Genomic DNA, 15,885 nt, shown 5'->3' with positions numbered 1-15,885 from the left:
TGTAATTCACTAGACCACACTCCTGCCATGTAATGTGAACAGAACCGAGGAGTCCTGCCTCTCAGCCCCCAGTCTAACCGCTAGACCCCACTCCCCGACCTGGGAACAGAATCCAAGAGTCCTGATTCCCTTGCCCCGGCTCTGATGCACTAGCCCACACTCCTGCCAGTGGATGGGAATAGAATCCAGGAGTCCTGACTCCCAGCCACACCCCCAACCCCCTCCTGCCTTGATTGGGGTCAGTTATTGCGCAGATCTGTGGCTTCAGTGACAGAACTACTGCAAGTGTTTGCAGAAGGGCTCGTTACCTGCTGGGGTGGCTTGGGGAAGATGGGAATGCCAGAGCCATAAAGCTGTGGCTGCTCTGGTGCTCCTGTCTAGCAAGCAGGATGTCAATGCATCCAGCAGCATTTCCTCCCCCAGCCTGCCTGATGCCCAGGGAGTTTGAGTTTAAGCAGAAGGTCTGCCTGGCCCAAGAGCCTGATCCTCCTTGCCAGAGTCAGCCAGGGCTGCCATGGTACTGAAGAGGGCTGGCTCACTTGCATAGACATTGTACTGAGCTGTCACAGGGTAAGTCAGGTGGGTGAGATGTGAGGATCTGGCCGTACAATGTGTGAATGTTGTGTGAGCTTAGGAACCCTCTGCAAGGAACTTTACCAGACCACAACTCTGTTTTGAATGTGCAGCCCCCTCTCTTTGCTTTCTCCATTGGCTGGTTGCCCCCACAACTGAAATGCCCAAGACTGGTGGCAAAGGGCCAGCAAAAGAGGGTTGTTGATGTTAAGTGCTCTGTAATTGCAATGGAATAGCTCTGAAGCCATCTATTGTTTAATCAGGAGAACTGGTTTAGCAGGGGAGAAGTTGTCTTGGCAACGAAGTCACCTGGCCGAGGTCTGTGATCACCTGAGAAGGACATCACCTGATCAGGGTGGGAGGGCAGGGATGAAAGTTATAAAAGGCCAGGAGCTGCTCAGGCTCCATTTTTAATTCAGCTCAGGAGGAGAGAGATGCAACCCAGCATGTAGGGACCTGAGGAGGCAGAGGCCCTGCCTACCTGAAAACAGGCTATCACCCAGGCTTCCCAAGGGCCGGGTGAGCTGATGGGGGGGCATGGCAGGTTGTTGTGTTCTATGGGATCTGTCCTCTCCTGTGCTGTATCTGCTACGTAAATGAGTGATGGCGTTAGCTCCTGAGCAGAATGGCCCTCTGGGTTGTATGGTTACATTGACCACGGCCTCCCTGAGAGAGTTAAACTAACCCAGAAGGCTCACGGCTGCGGGAGGCTGTGTTTATGGGATGGGGGTGTCTGAGCCAAGGGGCCAGCTAGCCGGACAAGCAGGGTCCAGGTCTGGGGGGGGGGGGGTGCGCAAGATACAGGGTCTGTGCCCTGAGTGTGAGCCTATTGACCCCATGACTGTGGGAAATTCCTGGACTCTTTTCACGTTTAAAACACCTGGGGCCCAGCAGCTGGGTTCTCTCAAAGCATCTGGGGAGCAGTTGACAGGGGGCGCTTGTTGGGGACCTGTGACTGAGGGGATGGCTGCTGAGCCCCTCTACGCTGTGCCCAAACTGTTACATACAGGGCTGTGCAGTGGGTGGGATCCCTGGCTACAGTCCTGCAGTGATGGGCCCCGGGTGCAGTGCAAGCAGGGCTGAGCCTTTTAAAAGCCTGTGATGCTACAGCCCCACTCTCCCAGGCTAAGGTGGGGACCTTTGTCTCCCTCCAGTGATTGGTAACAGTGAGTGGTGTACAGGGCCGCTGCTGCCAGAGCTGTACTGGGCTCCCCCTTTACTTCAGGTAGCAGAAGGTTGGGTGCCCGGTTCTATCCCCCGAGGGGCGCTGGACCACGCAGTGCAGCTCCGGCCTGGCTAGTGCATTAGTGGTGCTTGGGGAGAGGCGGCTGACAGTGAATGCTGTTCTATGGCAGGAATCACAGTGAAGAGGGGCCAACCCACGCAGCTTCAATCGGGTGCAGGCTTTTAATTGTGGAGCCCCTTGCCCAGTGAGCCCCGCTGTCCATGCCCAGGTGAGTGGGGAGGGGGAACTTGCCTGAGCCCTGAGGAGAGCAGGAGGGAGGGGTGCATGATGTCAGATGGCAATTGTCCCTTTCAACAAGAATGGCCCCTGTGTGTGCTGCCCCGCAGTCACGTGGCTGTTCAGTAATAATGTTACAGCTCCTTCCGGCTGAGAATCCCAGTGTGCCTCCCCAGCGTCGTCTCGCCCCAGGAGCCAGGCAGGGAAACCGAAGAGCAGAGAAGGGCAGTGACTTGCCCATGATCCCAGGCAGAGTTGAGGCATGACCCCTGCTAGACTGTGCTCTCTGCCCTTCAGATTAAATATTCCCATTGGCTCTATCATCGCTCTGTCATCATCCTCGCCTGCTTGACATTCTTTGGGGTCTGATCCCCCCTGCAAATCCCCTCCCATCCCTCTGTGACATTCCTGTTATCGCTCATCTCAGGGCAAACATCACACCCCCTTGGTGAGAGCTAAAGCCCCATTCCCAGCCCTCAGATGGTTAACTGCGGGGGTGGGAGGCAAGCTGAGTTTTACAGAGCATTAGCCTGCTTGGCTGGATGGAAGCTCAGGGCCCAGAATCTGTGGCGAGGTTACAGCAGGGTTCTGGGAGCCTCTGACTCATGTCACCGTGGGCAAATCATGTAATTGCCCTGTGCCTCAGTTTCCCCCTCTGTAAAATGGGCTTGATGACCAGACACTGTAGCAGGGACATGAGGCTCAGCTGAGGTTTGTGCCATGCCATGGAAACCTCAGCTGGCAGGTGAGGGGCAGCAGGTTGCTACTGGTTGTGTTGTTACTGCCCAGTGGAGTTAATAGAGGAAGGTTGGGGGGTCCCCATGTCTCGGCGGCTTGGAGGTGCTGGGCCAGAGGGGCCGCCTGAAGCTGCTAGAGCATCGGGCTCAAAACAAAGAGGTTGCCAGTCTGCAAAGGGGCACAGGCGCCATCTTTCCTTCCTTTCATTCTTTCCTTTCAAAAGCAGCCGGAAGACGGGTGAAAAACGGGCCCCGTCCCTAGCAAAGCGGGGGCAGTTGGCTGTGCTGCAGCTGCTCCAGTTGCACAGCCCAGGCTGTCATGGGCTCACTAGCAAATCTGAAAGCAATTAAAGCCATCCTCAGTGCTAGCTCCAGGCTGGCTCCAGGCTGCAGGGAAGCTGCCACAACAGATCACGCAGCGTGTGCTGCTATCCCGAGGAGCCAGCCGCAGCCAGTGCGCTCCCTGCCTTCCACCTGCCTGGGGGGGGGATGGCCAGAACCCCCCGTGCTGGTGGATCAGCGCTTTTCAAAATTCTTTGTCACACCAATGTGGCTACCGCCGCAGGAGAGGGGGCTGGCCTGGCATGGAGCCTCGGGAGGTCAGCCCAGGGATCATGGGCCCGAGGAACCCACTAGAGCCCACGAGGAGCTACAACTTCCACTCACAGACCAGATGAATTCTTGTTGTGCCACAGCCCCATGCCCCCCCCCCATTCATTGCCCCGCTGTGCCCACTATGTGCACTCTGTGCTGTCACTGCCAATGTGAGCCCCTCAAGGCTGTGTCCCCATGTGTTTGGGCAGTGCTGGAACAACGGGGTCTCGATCCTGGCTGGGCCTCTGGCTGCTCCCAGGGTATCAGTTGTTACTAGCCATGGATGGGCTGCCCGCTCCCAGCCACTTGCATGGGTTACTCAGATGGGCACCCACGCCAACCCCTGCCCGGGTGCCAGCTCCTTCTGGGGCACAAGGGAGTCGGATCCTGGGGTTCACGGCAGGGATGGGAGCTGTGTGGTTCAGAACAAAGGCCTCCCAGTCTCTGCCGCCCCCCATGAAAGGAGAGCCCCTGAGAAGGGCCTGGGGTGGGGGGGAGAGGCCTGAGTCGTGAGCTCCTCCCTTCCTGAATGGCCATGCAGTCCCTTCTGCACTGCGGGGCCCTGCAGAGAATGACCTTCCCCTGCACCCCCCCTGAATTCGCCACCAGTGCGCCCCATGGAGACTCGTTGGGGCAAGGACCCAAGGACCCAACGAGCTGCACTGGTGCTGCTGAGGGCCTGGCAGGTTGCCCCCTGCCCCCAGTCAAACCCTGTATAACCCCCCAGAGAGGGGCAGGTACCCCTGTATACCCCTGTCTCCGACACTCCTCAGAGAGGGGCAGGTAACTCTGTATATCTCCCTCTCTGACACACCCCCAGAGAGGGGCAGGTACCCCTGTATACCTCCCCCCCAGAGACGGGCAGGTACCTCTGTATAGCCCCCCACTCTGACCACCCCCCAGAGAGGGGCAGGTACCCCTGTACACCCCCCCGACAGCCCTCTCCAGAGACGTGCAGGTACACCTGTATACCCCCCTCGCCAACACCCTGCAGAGAGGGGTAGATACCCCAGGAAAGGGCCGGTAGCCCTATTACCCCTCTTCAGTACCTTGTGCCCCGAGCTGGGCAGGTACTGCCCTTTGACCAATGGGTCACCATTTCCCAGCGCATGACACTACCAAAGATGATGATAGTATTTAAATGAACAGTGTGCTGCCCTCTGCTGGATGGCATTGGAATGGCTCCAGTGCGTGTCAGAGGCCTGGCCCTGCTAACAGTGCCTGGAGAGCCTCCTTTCACTCCAGGGACCTGTGCTTTTGGAGCAGGAGGTCTTGCGTTGGGTCCTACCCCGCAGTAATTCCCGGAGAAGAGCTTTTAGAAACACTCCCAATATCTCACCTGCCCTATTGTACTAATGTCCAGCTGCTACCATCACACTATGGCCCCACCCTGCCCGCTTGCGCTACGTGTTTTCAAAAAGACCCGCTCCGCCAAAAGTGGCCAAGCCGAGCAGGGACGCTGCGATGGCTCACGTCACTTTGATCGCTGTGTTTCCTTTGTCAGGTGCGTTTAGCTCTGCTGCCTTCCGAGGGACCAGCAGCGACAGAGCCTCAAGGGCCCTTGGGAGCCAGAGCCTCTGAAGTGCGCTGCTGCCACAGCTGGAAAAGATTCATCCTTCCAACAACCTCTCTGCATTCACACGTCCCGTGTGAGCTCCCCAAAGGCAGCCGCAGCTCTGAGGCGGCGCCACTCTGAGGCGAGTGTGGGGTTGGCTGCACCATTGTCCTTGCTCACAGAAACCGCCAAACAAGAAAGGAACATCAAGGCTCCTTAGAGTCCTGTCTCTCTCTGTCTGCCCCGGCAGCATCTGAACCAAACGCAAAATGGCATCGGGCTAGGAATAGAAAGGTGAGTTGCTCAGAAGACAAAAGCTGAACAGTGAGATCACTAAATACACTACAATAACATTGGGATACATGCTAATGACTGCAGAGCACGGGCAGTGTTGTCTTGTTGATAGAGCACAGGTCTGGGAGCCAGGAGACCTAGATTCTGTTCATGGCTCAGCCAGGTAACCTTGGGCAAGTCACGTCACCACCACCTCAGTTTCCCCATGTGTACAATAGGCATCATGATACTGGCGTCCTTTGTAAAGGGCTTGGAGGTTTAGGACTGAATGGTGCCATATGAGCTCTAGGTGTTAATGCTGACGGTATGTCAAGTCAGCCTGTTGTAGTCTTGACCAATCACAACCTCCAAAGAGAGGCCTTGTGGGAGGGATGGAGGGTGCAACAGTAACACTCTGATTGGCTGGAGGCATGTTTAGTATCCAGGGCTTTAACTGGTCAATTACTGCAGGTGTGGAAAGAATCAGTGGGCAGATACAGAGAGGTTGGGGGTGTGGAGGGCAGGGAGACAGCCCCCAACCCACGTCCTGTTTCGACAGGCTTACTGCACAGTGAGGACAGACCAAGCCCTGGAGCTGGCTCCTGCTCCCTTTTGAATGGCTTAAGGTAGGAGGGGACCCCCTGAACTCGCCCCCCTGCTGCTTGCAAATCTATTGCTGCATCCCAGACCCCAAACAGGCAGCTCCTGACAGGGTCAGGGAGAGGGTCCCATAGATCTCAGCCCACCTATTTGCTGCTGCCCAAGTCACCTGCCCCACAGAAGATTCAGCGCCAAGGGGGAGGCGAAACACATGATACCAGCACTCAGAACGTTAGCCTCACTGTCTCTACTAAGGGCTTGATTCTGCAAAGTGCTGAGCATGTGGGCCATGGTCCCGCATGGGGTTAACTGTATCATAGTAATCCTTAGCTCTTCTACAGCACTGCTTAGCCATGGATCTCCGAGCACTCCCCAGAGGGGCCAGCATCTTTATTCCTACTTCACAAATGGGGAAACTGAGGTACAGGGCTGTGAAGTGAGGTGCTCAAGGTCACCCTGCAAGCCGATGGCAGGAATAGAACCCGAGTCCCAGTCTAGCGCTCTTAGCAGGCCCGTTGGAGTCAGCCTGGCTGTGTTTTGTGTGGAAAAGGGCACTGCCCCATGTGGTGCTAAGGAGGCATTCACTGTTTTCGTGATCCCTCAGAGCAGGCGTGTGAGCAGTGCTGTCACAGCGGCAGTCCAGGCCTGACTGAGAGCATCTGTGGATGATGGCTTCTCTCCCTTCCCCTGTTGGTCTCTGGTTGCAGTCACTAAGCGCTCTGAATTGAACTAGGTGCTAGTAGCTTGGCTGACTGACAGGTGAGCCAATCACTAATTCAGCAGCGCACTGTGTGGGAAGGGAGGCTGCCATGCTGGGTATTCGGCTGAATGCGAGTGGTTTGGAGGATGTTGCTCTGATCCCCTGGGCCATCTGTGGTGTGTTCAGCTGCGTCTCTCTCATGTCTTAGTGGGCTGAGGGTAAGTGCAAGTGTGGAGCCATTAACAGATGCACTGGTGGCGGAGCCAGTGGATTGTTCTCTGTTCTAGCTGATCGTCTGGCTTAGGTTTTTCTCGGATGCTGATTGCCGTGGTTCTGATGACCAGATTTTCAAACACCAGCTTGGTCACCTGCGCTGTATCATTGGACACATTCCAAAGTATGTCCTGCATGGAGAACTAGTGGCTGCTCCAAGGACACTGGGCCGACCTTGGCTCAGGTTTGAGGATGTTTGCAAGAGGGACTTGAAAACACAGAATATCGCCACTGCAAGCTGGAAAGACGCACCTAGCAAGAGGCCCCGTTGGTTCACAGTGCTGTGCCAGGGAGGCAAAGAGGCTGAAGAGAGGTGCTTGAGAGATAGGAAAGGGAAGAGAGTGAAAAGTGCAGCCAGCCTCACACTCTAGTAGTGCGCCAGTTTCATCCTCTGGCCCTGCGCCTTACACCTGCATTATCGGTGGCAAGGACGGTTGCTCGAGAATTGGACTTGTCCACCCGCCCACGATGCTGCAGCATGACCTGCAGGAACTGGCCTGCTCTGGTGCTTACACTACGAGACAGAGGTGCCTTTCCATTCCATTCCTTCAGCACCCAACACAGGGAGTCTCCCTTGGTCTCCAGGCCTGCTACTAAATGCTGAACACTTCTGAACAGCTGGCCACTGCATTGACATGGCCAGATGTTCAGAACGCATTTGAAAACCTGGCCTCTGCATGGCTGATTCATGGCAGGGCTGGCACCGCTGTAGGACAAGATCTTTATTATTCATATGAATGGCTAAGCCTTTTTTTACAAATCCTGCTAATCTCTCTGCCTTGATACCTTGTGGCAGTGAGTTCCACAGGTAAATTATCTCATATCAAACAGGACTTCTTTGGATGGGCTTTAATTTTTTTTGTCAGTTAATTTCAGTGGCTTCCCCTTGTTTTTTTTATTCTGAGTGGGTACGCAGGCACACCTGAATGACCTGCCCTACACTTTCCATTACGTTATGCATCTCTGTCTCATCTCCTCTTATTTAGTTTCCCTTTAGACTAGATTGTTCTTATCTTTTTCATTTCCTCTCTGTAGAGGCTGCCACAGTTATGGGTCTAGCTACATGCTGTCCCCTTGCTGGGCTCCCTGAGTTCACCCTCTCAGGCCTTTCCCTATTCTGGAATTTTACATCCGTCCCCCTCTTAGATGGAGCCCAGGGCTACAACTGTGCTTACCCAGCAGGTCTTACTGGGTTCAGACATCGACTGTTCCACCTTTGGGAAGCTGGGACCAGCGGTGCCCAGGGATCTGCCAGACTCCTTAACCCCCAGGATTGTTCATTTTATCAGCAGGGACGCAGCATTTAGAGAAAAAGGGATTTGAAAACAGTCTGCACAGCTCTCTGTCTGACCTGAGGCCTTCCCATCCCCCGATGGCAGGCCTGACTTCTCCAGAGTCCCTGCTGGGTACCCCTGAATGACACCCCCATCTCAAGTGCTCCTTTCTAAATCAGTCCCAATCCTTCAGATCTCTGGAGTGTGTGAGCCATCCCCTGCCTCTTAACAACCCCCAAGAGACTTCTCTTGATCCATTCTTTCTGCATCCAGCTCATTTTTCCTTTTTGCCCTTCACTGCATGGACCCCAGTATATTTAGACAGCAAACCACCCAATAGCCAGGCAGGGCCTCCCGGGGGGGGGGGCAAGTGGGGCAATTTGCCCCAGGCTCTGCAGGGGCCCCCACGAGAATGACTGAGGCTCCCTCCCTGGCCCTGGTCCGACCTCGCCTCCACCCCTGTCCCGGAGCCTCAGCGCATCCAGGAGCGTCCCTGGATAGCGCTGCAGCATGGCTCCGGCAGGGCCTGAGCTCCTCCCCACTCTGAGCCGCGTGGTAAGGGGGCAGGGCTGCGAGCTCCAGGCCGAGTGGAGGGAGCTCAGGCCTCGCTGGAGCTCGCAGCCCCTCCCCCTTACCATGCAGCTCAGAGCGGGGAGGAGCTCAGGCCCTGCCGGAGCCCCGCTGCACCACTGTTCAGGGACGCTCCTGGATACGACGCACTGAGGCTCCAGGTGAGGGGGGAGCCGGGGGTAAGGGGCCAGGGCTGGGGGGGTTGGATAAGGAGCAGGGAGTCCCGGGAACAGTCAGGAGATGGAGGGGGCAGAGGTTGGGGGGACGGTCAGGGGACAGGGACCGGGGGTTTGGATTGTGGGCATTCCAGGGGTCTGTCAGGACTCAGCAGGGGGGTGGATAGGGGTCGGGGCAGTCAGGGGACAGGGAGCAGGGTGGGGTCCTGGGGTGGTGGTTGGGGGGGGTGTAGCAGGGTGGATCCCCTGCTCCTGCTCTGAGGGGTTTAAAAGCAGCCTGGTAGGTCTTGAGAGCTGCTGCTCTAGGCTGGTCTGATTAAGGAAGTGACTGCAGGTGAGGCCATGCCCCAAACTGAGCGACAGCTGGCCCCTATAAAGGGCCAGGGAAGCCAGAAGCTCAGACAGTCTTCCTCTGCCTGAAGAGGAAGAAGGGCCTGGCTGCAGGGGCTATAGGCAAGGTACCTAGGGTGAAGCAGGGCTGGGGAAAGGCTGAGGAGCTGGGGAGCTCCAGCCTGGAAAGCCCCAGGCTGCGGCCTAGCATTGGGCTAACAGGTACTGGGGGTTGCAGAGGGCAGCCCAGGGGTAGGCCAAGGCAGCAGGTCCAAACCCTCCTTGCCAGTGATGAGTTGGCTGATACTGCAGTCTGCCCCAGGGCGTGGGGCTAGACAATGACTGGCAGTAGCCTTATACTGAGGCAAGGTAGGGATAGAGGTTGGGGATTCCCTTAGAGGGGAGACCCAGAGAGAAAGGGGTTACTGCTAGGGGGCAGCACCCCATGTGAAAGGGCACCGGGTCCAGGGAGGGACACGGGGGGCCTGAAGACAGGCGGATCACCAGCCTGCAGAGGACGCTCCAGCGCTGGACAGAGCTAATTCCCGGAGTCACCAGCAGGAGGCGCTGCAGGGGTGAGTCCAGCCCATCTACAGGGGGTCTCTGGGGGATGGTGAGGGGACATGGAGCAGGATGGGTCGGGGATTCTGAGGGGGGCGGGCAGTTGGGGGGCAGAAAGTGGGTGGGGGTCAGATAGGGGGCAGGGCCAGGCTGTTTGGGAGGCACAGACTTCCCTACCCTAAAGCTCATTCAGCAGTTTGAGGCTTGCAGAAGAGCCAAGCTGTTAGCTTTTCCATTAGGGCTACCATCCCTTTCACTTCTCAAATGCCAAATTATAGTCTATATTTAATTTCAGTGCCATAGGGCGATTCATGTCAGGGGAGGGTAGCTTCATTAAAATTAGCCACTGGGGGAGGGATCACATGAGAAGAGCAATATCCTACATCACCTACCTCCTTCCCAACCCTACCAAGGGAGACCCCTTCCCCGCGTTCCCTGAGGCTTCAGAGGGGTTAATTCAGTGGTTCTCAAACTTTTGTACTGGTGACCCTTTTCACATAGCAAACCTCTGAGTGAAAAACCCACCCCTATAACTTAAAAACACTTTTTTATATATTTAACACTATTATAAATGCTGGAGGCAAAGCGGGGTTTGAGGTGGAGGCTGACAGCTCGCGACCCCCAGTAATAACCTCGTGATCCCCTGAGGAGTCCCAACCCCCAGTTTGAGAACCCCTGGGTTAATTTAATTTTAGCACCCTGTGTCCACTCACATGCATATGCTATTTTGAGCATTTCAGTTTTCACAACATAGGCTCATCCCAGATTCTGGAACAAGCTCAAATGCTCAGTTTGTGGAGTATGTACATAGTCTATACTAAAGACAAACCCACAGTAACCGTCTCCAGTTTGTGAGGGACCCCATGGAGCCAGTCTCTAGGAAACGGATAAATGCATGGAGGTTAAGTCCATTAATGGCTATTAGCCAGGATGGGTAAAGAATGGTGTCTTTAGCCTCAGTCTGTCAGAGGGTGGAGATGGATGGCAGGAGAGAGGTCACTTGATCATTACCTGTTAGGTTCACTCCCTCTGGGGCACTTGGCATTGGCCACTGTCGGTAGACAGGATACTGGACTGGATGGACCTTTGGTTTGACCCAGTATGGCCATTCTTATGTTCTAAGCTAAATGAACCCAAAGTTATGGAGACAGATATGAGTCAAGGAAGCCAGAAGAGTATCAGAAACCTGGTAAAATCTGACTGGATGGGCTCAGGTGTTTGGTCACAAGCTGAGGTGGTTCAAAAGTTTTGGATTTTTTTAAGCAGAATTTTTTTATTGTTTCTTAAACAATCAAACACAGCAAGCAGCAAATATTCGGCCGCACGCTTCTGAAACCCCAAACCATATTCAGGTTTTGGCAAACTAATTTCAGCTTTTCAATTAAAAAACGACTTTTGAAGGAAAGCAGACATTGTCCGTGATTTTTTTCTGCTTTTTAAAAACCCCTAGTTTTCTATCCAAAAAAGTTTTGATGGAAAATATGTGTCCAACCCTTTTAATGAGCTTTACTGCCTTTTAGCACTAGCTAATGCTGAGAACCAGTGATACCTTGTAAAGAAGTTTTCTCAAAACTGGGTTTGTGCTGAGATGCGGAAGGTTTATTTTTCCCATAGTGGGGGAGCAAGTGGGGCAATTTGCCCTGGGCCCCACAGGGGCCCCCACGAGAATATAGTACTGTATAGTATTGCAATTTTTTTTTTGGAAGGGGCCCCTGAAATTGCTTTGCCCCAGGCCCCCTGAATCCTCTGGGTGGCCCTGTAGCCAGGGTTCAGACACTGTGACGGAGCAGCAGTAGAGGGGTTTCCACACACACAAACACTGGTGCTTTGTCTCCCTTTGATGGCTAGCCCAGGTTTGGATATTTCTGAGGCTGCTGCCCCCAGCTAGTTACAACTGGCTCAAGCTGTAGAGACTCATGCATTTGATCCTGTGGTCTTGGGCTCAGTCCCTGCCTATGACTTGCTGAGGGATGTTCTGCTCCAATGTGTTTCCCTTTGCCATCCTTCTCCTGGGTGTATCACCTAGCTTTGTTCCCATGTGGCCTGCAGAAAGCCCCCCACTAGTTGTGCAGCAGATGTAAACCTGGCCACTTTGCGGCTCATCGCTCAGTTCCCAATCATTATTAAATATCTGCACCCAGTACCACAGACCCCAGCCACTCATTGCTGTTTGTTTTCTGTCCGTTTACATGGCCCCGTCAAGGTAGCACCAGCCAAGCCTCAATGACTTGTTACCATCACACTAGCCCTGTGAGGTAGCAATGGGTTTAGCCCCATTTTATGGATGAGGAACTGACAGTCATGGCAGATTAAGTGATTTGACCAAGGTTTCAAGGGAAGGGGTGGCTGACTGGAAAATTGAACCCAGCACTCCTGTGTCCCAGCCCAGTGCTGTAGCCACTAAGCCACCTTCCCTCCCCTGCTACCCCTTTTCTAATCCAGGTAGAATTTTACCCCTCACCCTGGAAAAAAATGGAGTGAATGAGCAAGGGGATGAGTGAAGAGGGGACTGGGAAGAGGATGTGTGTTGGCAATGTGTTTATTATTGGCTACCGAGCGTAGTGCCAAAAGTGAGCCAACCAGCCATGCAGGGAAGAAGGGCTGGGGGCTTGCCCATGGGATTTCATGTTGGGACTGAAGGAAGATGATTCCTAGATGCTACAGCGATGGGCACTTTAGGAACCATCATCATGGATTAATGCCTCCAGGGGTTCTCCAGTAGTGCCACGTTTTCAAATGGCCTCAGCACCATCAGCTCCCGGGGTTCTCAGTGGAAGAGACTTCACCATTGTCCTCAGTGGGAGCTGCAGGGCTCTGAGCTCTTTTGAACCTCTGGCCCCTTCGTTCGGGTGTCTAAGAAGATTGTACGGCTTTAACTGCGCTGGTTTCATTTGAGTGGTACCACCCACTGATCTGGATGCAGCGATACTGGCAGGTATTGGGAATAGTGGTGTTAAGCCAGGCCTGCACTAGAACCATTTGCGGGTGTAGTAACCCCAGTCAGGGATGTGAGAATTTGACACTTTCATGTCAGCATAAGCCCCAGTGTCGATGGAGTCATACCAGCGAAGCAGTCCCGTGGCAGGTATAGCTTAGGCCATTTGGGGACTGTAAGGGTCCGGTGTGGGGGCTCGGCCGTCTCAGGTGCGGCCGGGAGCCAGGCCGCGTCACTACACGGCCTAAATCCGCAAGTCAGTCTCCGAAGGTCCACGAGCTCAGACCCTGAGGCAGGGGCTGAGCAAAACAAACAGTCAATGAAGCCCAACCCCTCAGTCAGGGCGGGGCAGCAAAACAGCAGTTCTAGGCTCAGGCCCTTGGCAGGAGCTGAGCAACAGCAATAGTTCAGGGCTCAGGCCCTTGGCAGGAGCTGAGCAACAGCAATAGTTCAGGGCTCACTGTCTGAGTGCTGGGGTGAGGGGGAGACTGCCACCCGTGAGTGGGGTGGCAGGGGGGACACAGGTCCACCCACTCCACTGTGTCCCAGCCCGGGGCCCTAACAGCAGCAGTTAGTCTGCTGCTGGGTCGGTGGTGTCCTGACCGCAACACACCGACATCGGCTCAATGTCTGCTGTAGCCAGACTGGGGTCAGCTACCCCGGGGCTACTTTCCATTTCCCCCTCTATGGGTACCTGCTCAGTACCGGTGTCCGGCGCTGGGTCCCACACCATGGGCTCCTCGTCGTGCTGAGTGTCGGCTAGCTTGGGCTGCTCCTCAGGACGCGGGTCCGGGTTACGCTCAGGTAGCTCCTCGGGGTACCGGGCCCGGGGAAGGCTCGGCCAGTCCACTTCAGGATACCGGGCTCGGGGAAGGCTCGGCCAGTCCACTTCAGGATACCGGGCTCGGGGAAGGCTCGGTCCAGCAGGAGCTCGGTCAGGAGCGTCTGTCCTCTCCGGCCGCCGGGCTGCAACTGAGCGCTGGGCTGGGGTTTTTATACTTCCTGTCCCGCCCCTTGACTTCCGGGGTGGGGGTGGGGTGGGGTGGGGTGGGAGACAGGCGGCAATGGCTCTGCCCACTGTGGCGGCGGTTCTGGCTCCTCCCTCTCAGGTGCGGCCGGGAGCCAGGCCGCCTCACTACAGGGACATGCTACCAATCACAGCATTCTCTGCTAGTGTAAGCCTTGTTTCCGCTAGGAGGCCTTGCTGGGAGCACTACACCGGCAAACTTTCCTGGACCTTAGGCCAGGTCTACACTCCAGACTTCTGCTGGTCCAGCTGTGTTGATTGGGGTGGGCAGAGGGGTGATTCCTGACTGACAAAGCTGTGCTGGCAGCCCCCAGTATAGACGCAGCTATGCCAGGAAAGCTGGGCTTTTACCAAGCTAGTTTATTTCTGCCCTGGAGGGTGGTTTTACTAGACCTGCACAAAGCTCAGCTTTGCCGGGATGGCTGTATCCACACTAGAAGCGCTTTGCCAGTGTCGTACCCGCTGGTCCTACACTGGTTACGCAATGTCTATACTTGAAATGCTGGGGACACACAGGTGTGTTCAGGCTCAGGCTTGAGCCCACCACCCTGTCTAGGTTTCAGAAACCCAGCTCCAGCCCAAATGTCTCCACAGCTATTTTTAGCACCATAGCGTGAGCCCTGCAAGTTCATGTCTGGACAGCCAGGCTCTGAGTCTTGCTGCCAGGAGTTTCCACTTGCTGTGGAGACATGTCCCAGGCGCATTGCTCATTGCAGCAGGTGCGGCCTGTTGTATTTGCGGTTGACCCACTAGTTTGACCTTCGGCCCCCATTGTTTGCTTTAGCGGGCTAGTGTCCCAGACTCTCCGAGTGCCGCACTGCACAATGGGCGTGCCTGGTCTTGTTTTATCACATTGCAAGTGACAGCTCATATACATCAATGTGAAACACTGTTGGGTGCAAGGCCTGTTTTCAGTCAGGAGCTGGCTCGTATTTGTTTCTCGGCTCCAGCACTGTGTTTTAGGCTGGCTCTGCATGACCCCCCAGTCTTACATCCAGGGCCAGCTCCAGCGTTTTTGCTGCCCCAAGCGGCAGGAAAAAACATAAAATAAATAAAGCCGCGATTGGCAGCACTTCAGCGGCAGCTCTTCTGCCGCCGCTTCATTCTTCAGCAGCAGTTTGGCAGCAGGTCCTTCCCTCCGAGAGGGACCAAGGGACTCACTGCCGAAGACCCGGACGTGCTTCCCCTTTCCGTTGGCCACCCCAAGCACCTGCTTGCTGCTCTGGTGCCTGGAGCCGGCCCTGCTTACATCTCAGGAAGCTATATTCCTCCTGGGAGTGCAGTATCTCCACAGCTACAGGTTCCCAGCTGCGTTGCAAGGTAAAGCCAGAGAGGGAAGCACAGACTTGCGCTCATGGGTCTCGTAGGCCAGGGCAGGCTAAGCCTCCCCTAACCCAGGCTGAGGCCCTGCTCATGCTCGGCCCCAAGGCCCTGTCCTTGCTCTCCCTCTTCCGTGAAGTCGGTGGGGGCTCAGCTCAGGTCAGTGGCCTGGAGCTTGGGGCCTGCCAGCAGCCCAAGGTAGCTTGGGAGTCGGGCTGGTGCTTGGGCCAGCTGGCGGCCCCGGGGCTTGGGGTGATCAGCTTGAGTCACGCCCCCCCAAGCACACTCCCCTTATCCTCCCTGCAGCTCCCAGCTGTTTGCTGCTGCCTCTCCCCATGGCTGCAGCTTGCAGCTCGCCAGCTCCAGGAGCTGCCGCATAGGGAGGGGGCCCGGCTGGTAAACCCTGGCAGAAATTGGGGGGGGAAGGGGCATGTGCTCCGCCACCCGTGTCACCTCTGAATCTACCCCTTTGCTCTACCTCTGTCATTGGCAGGCCCTCTCTGCCCTAGGCCTCTTGCAACATTTGCAAACCCAGGGGCTGAGCGCCTGCCATTGCAACCCAACCTACTAGTTCAGGATCAGCTCTGAGCCCTAGTTGAATAAGACAAACCCAAAGCCCCAATCTTCTCACCGCGGCTGGGAAGATCTGACCCAGAACCAGCCAGAGTTCTAATCCCACCTCCTAAAACCAGCAGCATATGGCCCAGAACTGCTGGCGCTGCTGGCTGTGCATTTGGCCCACTTTCTCTTGCCCCAGAGATTGGGGGCAGAGGGAGGGGGGCTTGTGAGCTTTGCCCACCTGGCCTGGCATTTGCCAAGCTCCTGGATTTTTGTTTTTTCCCCCTGCACTACCCAGTTAAGCAGAAGTTTGCCGGTATGGAGACTGACCGTTTTCTTGAGGCACATTTTCTGTTTTTTCACTTGT

The 15,885-nt window shown here is 55.6% G+C and overlaps 1 long non-coding RNA gene across 1 annotated transcript; it reads left to right on the top strand.

Moving 5' to 3' along the window:
- The first annotated feature begins 996 nt into the window (after positions 1-996).
- Positions 997-8,452, top strand: LOC120373768. The gene is made up of 3 exons (XR_005585702.1): positions 997-1,092; positions 1,929-2,027; positions 4,871-8,452. It is a non-coding gene; the product is annotated as an uncharacterized LOC120373768 (long non-coding RNA).
- Positions 8,453-15,885: the final 7,433 nt, after the last annotated feature.

This window comes from Mauremys reevesii, linkage group 10 (assembly GCF_016161935.1).
Source record: "Mauremys reevesii isolate NIE-2019 linkage group 10, ASM1616193v1, whole genome shotgun sequence".
NCBI lineage: Eukaryota > Metazoa > Chordata > Testudines > Geoemydidae > Mauremys > Mauremys reevesii.
Note: the sequence above shows the minus strand (reverse complement) of the source record. Positions and strands in the feature narration are given on the sequence as shown.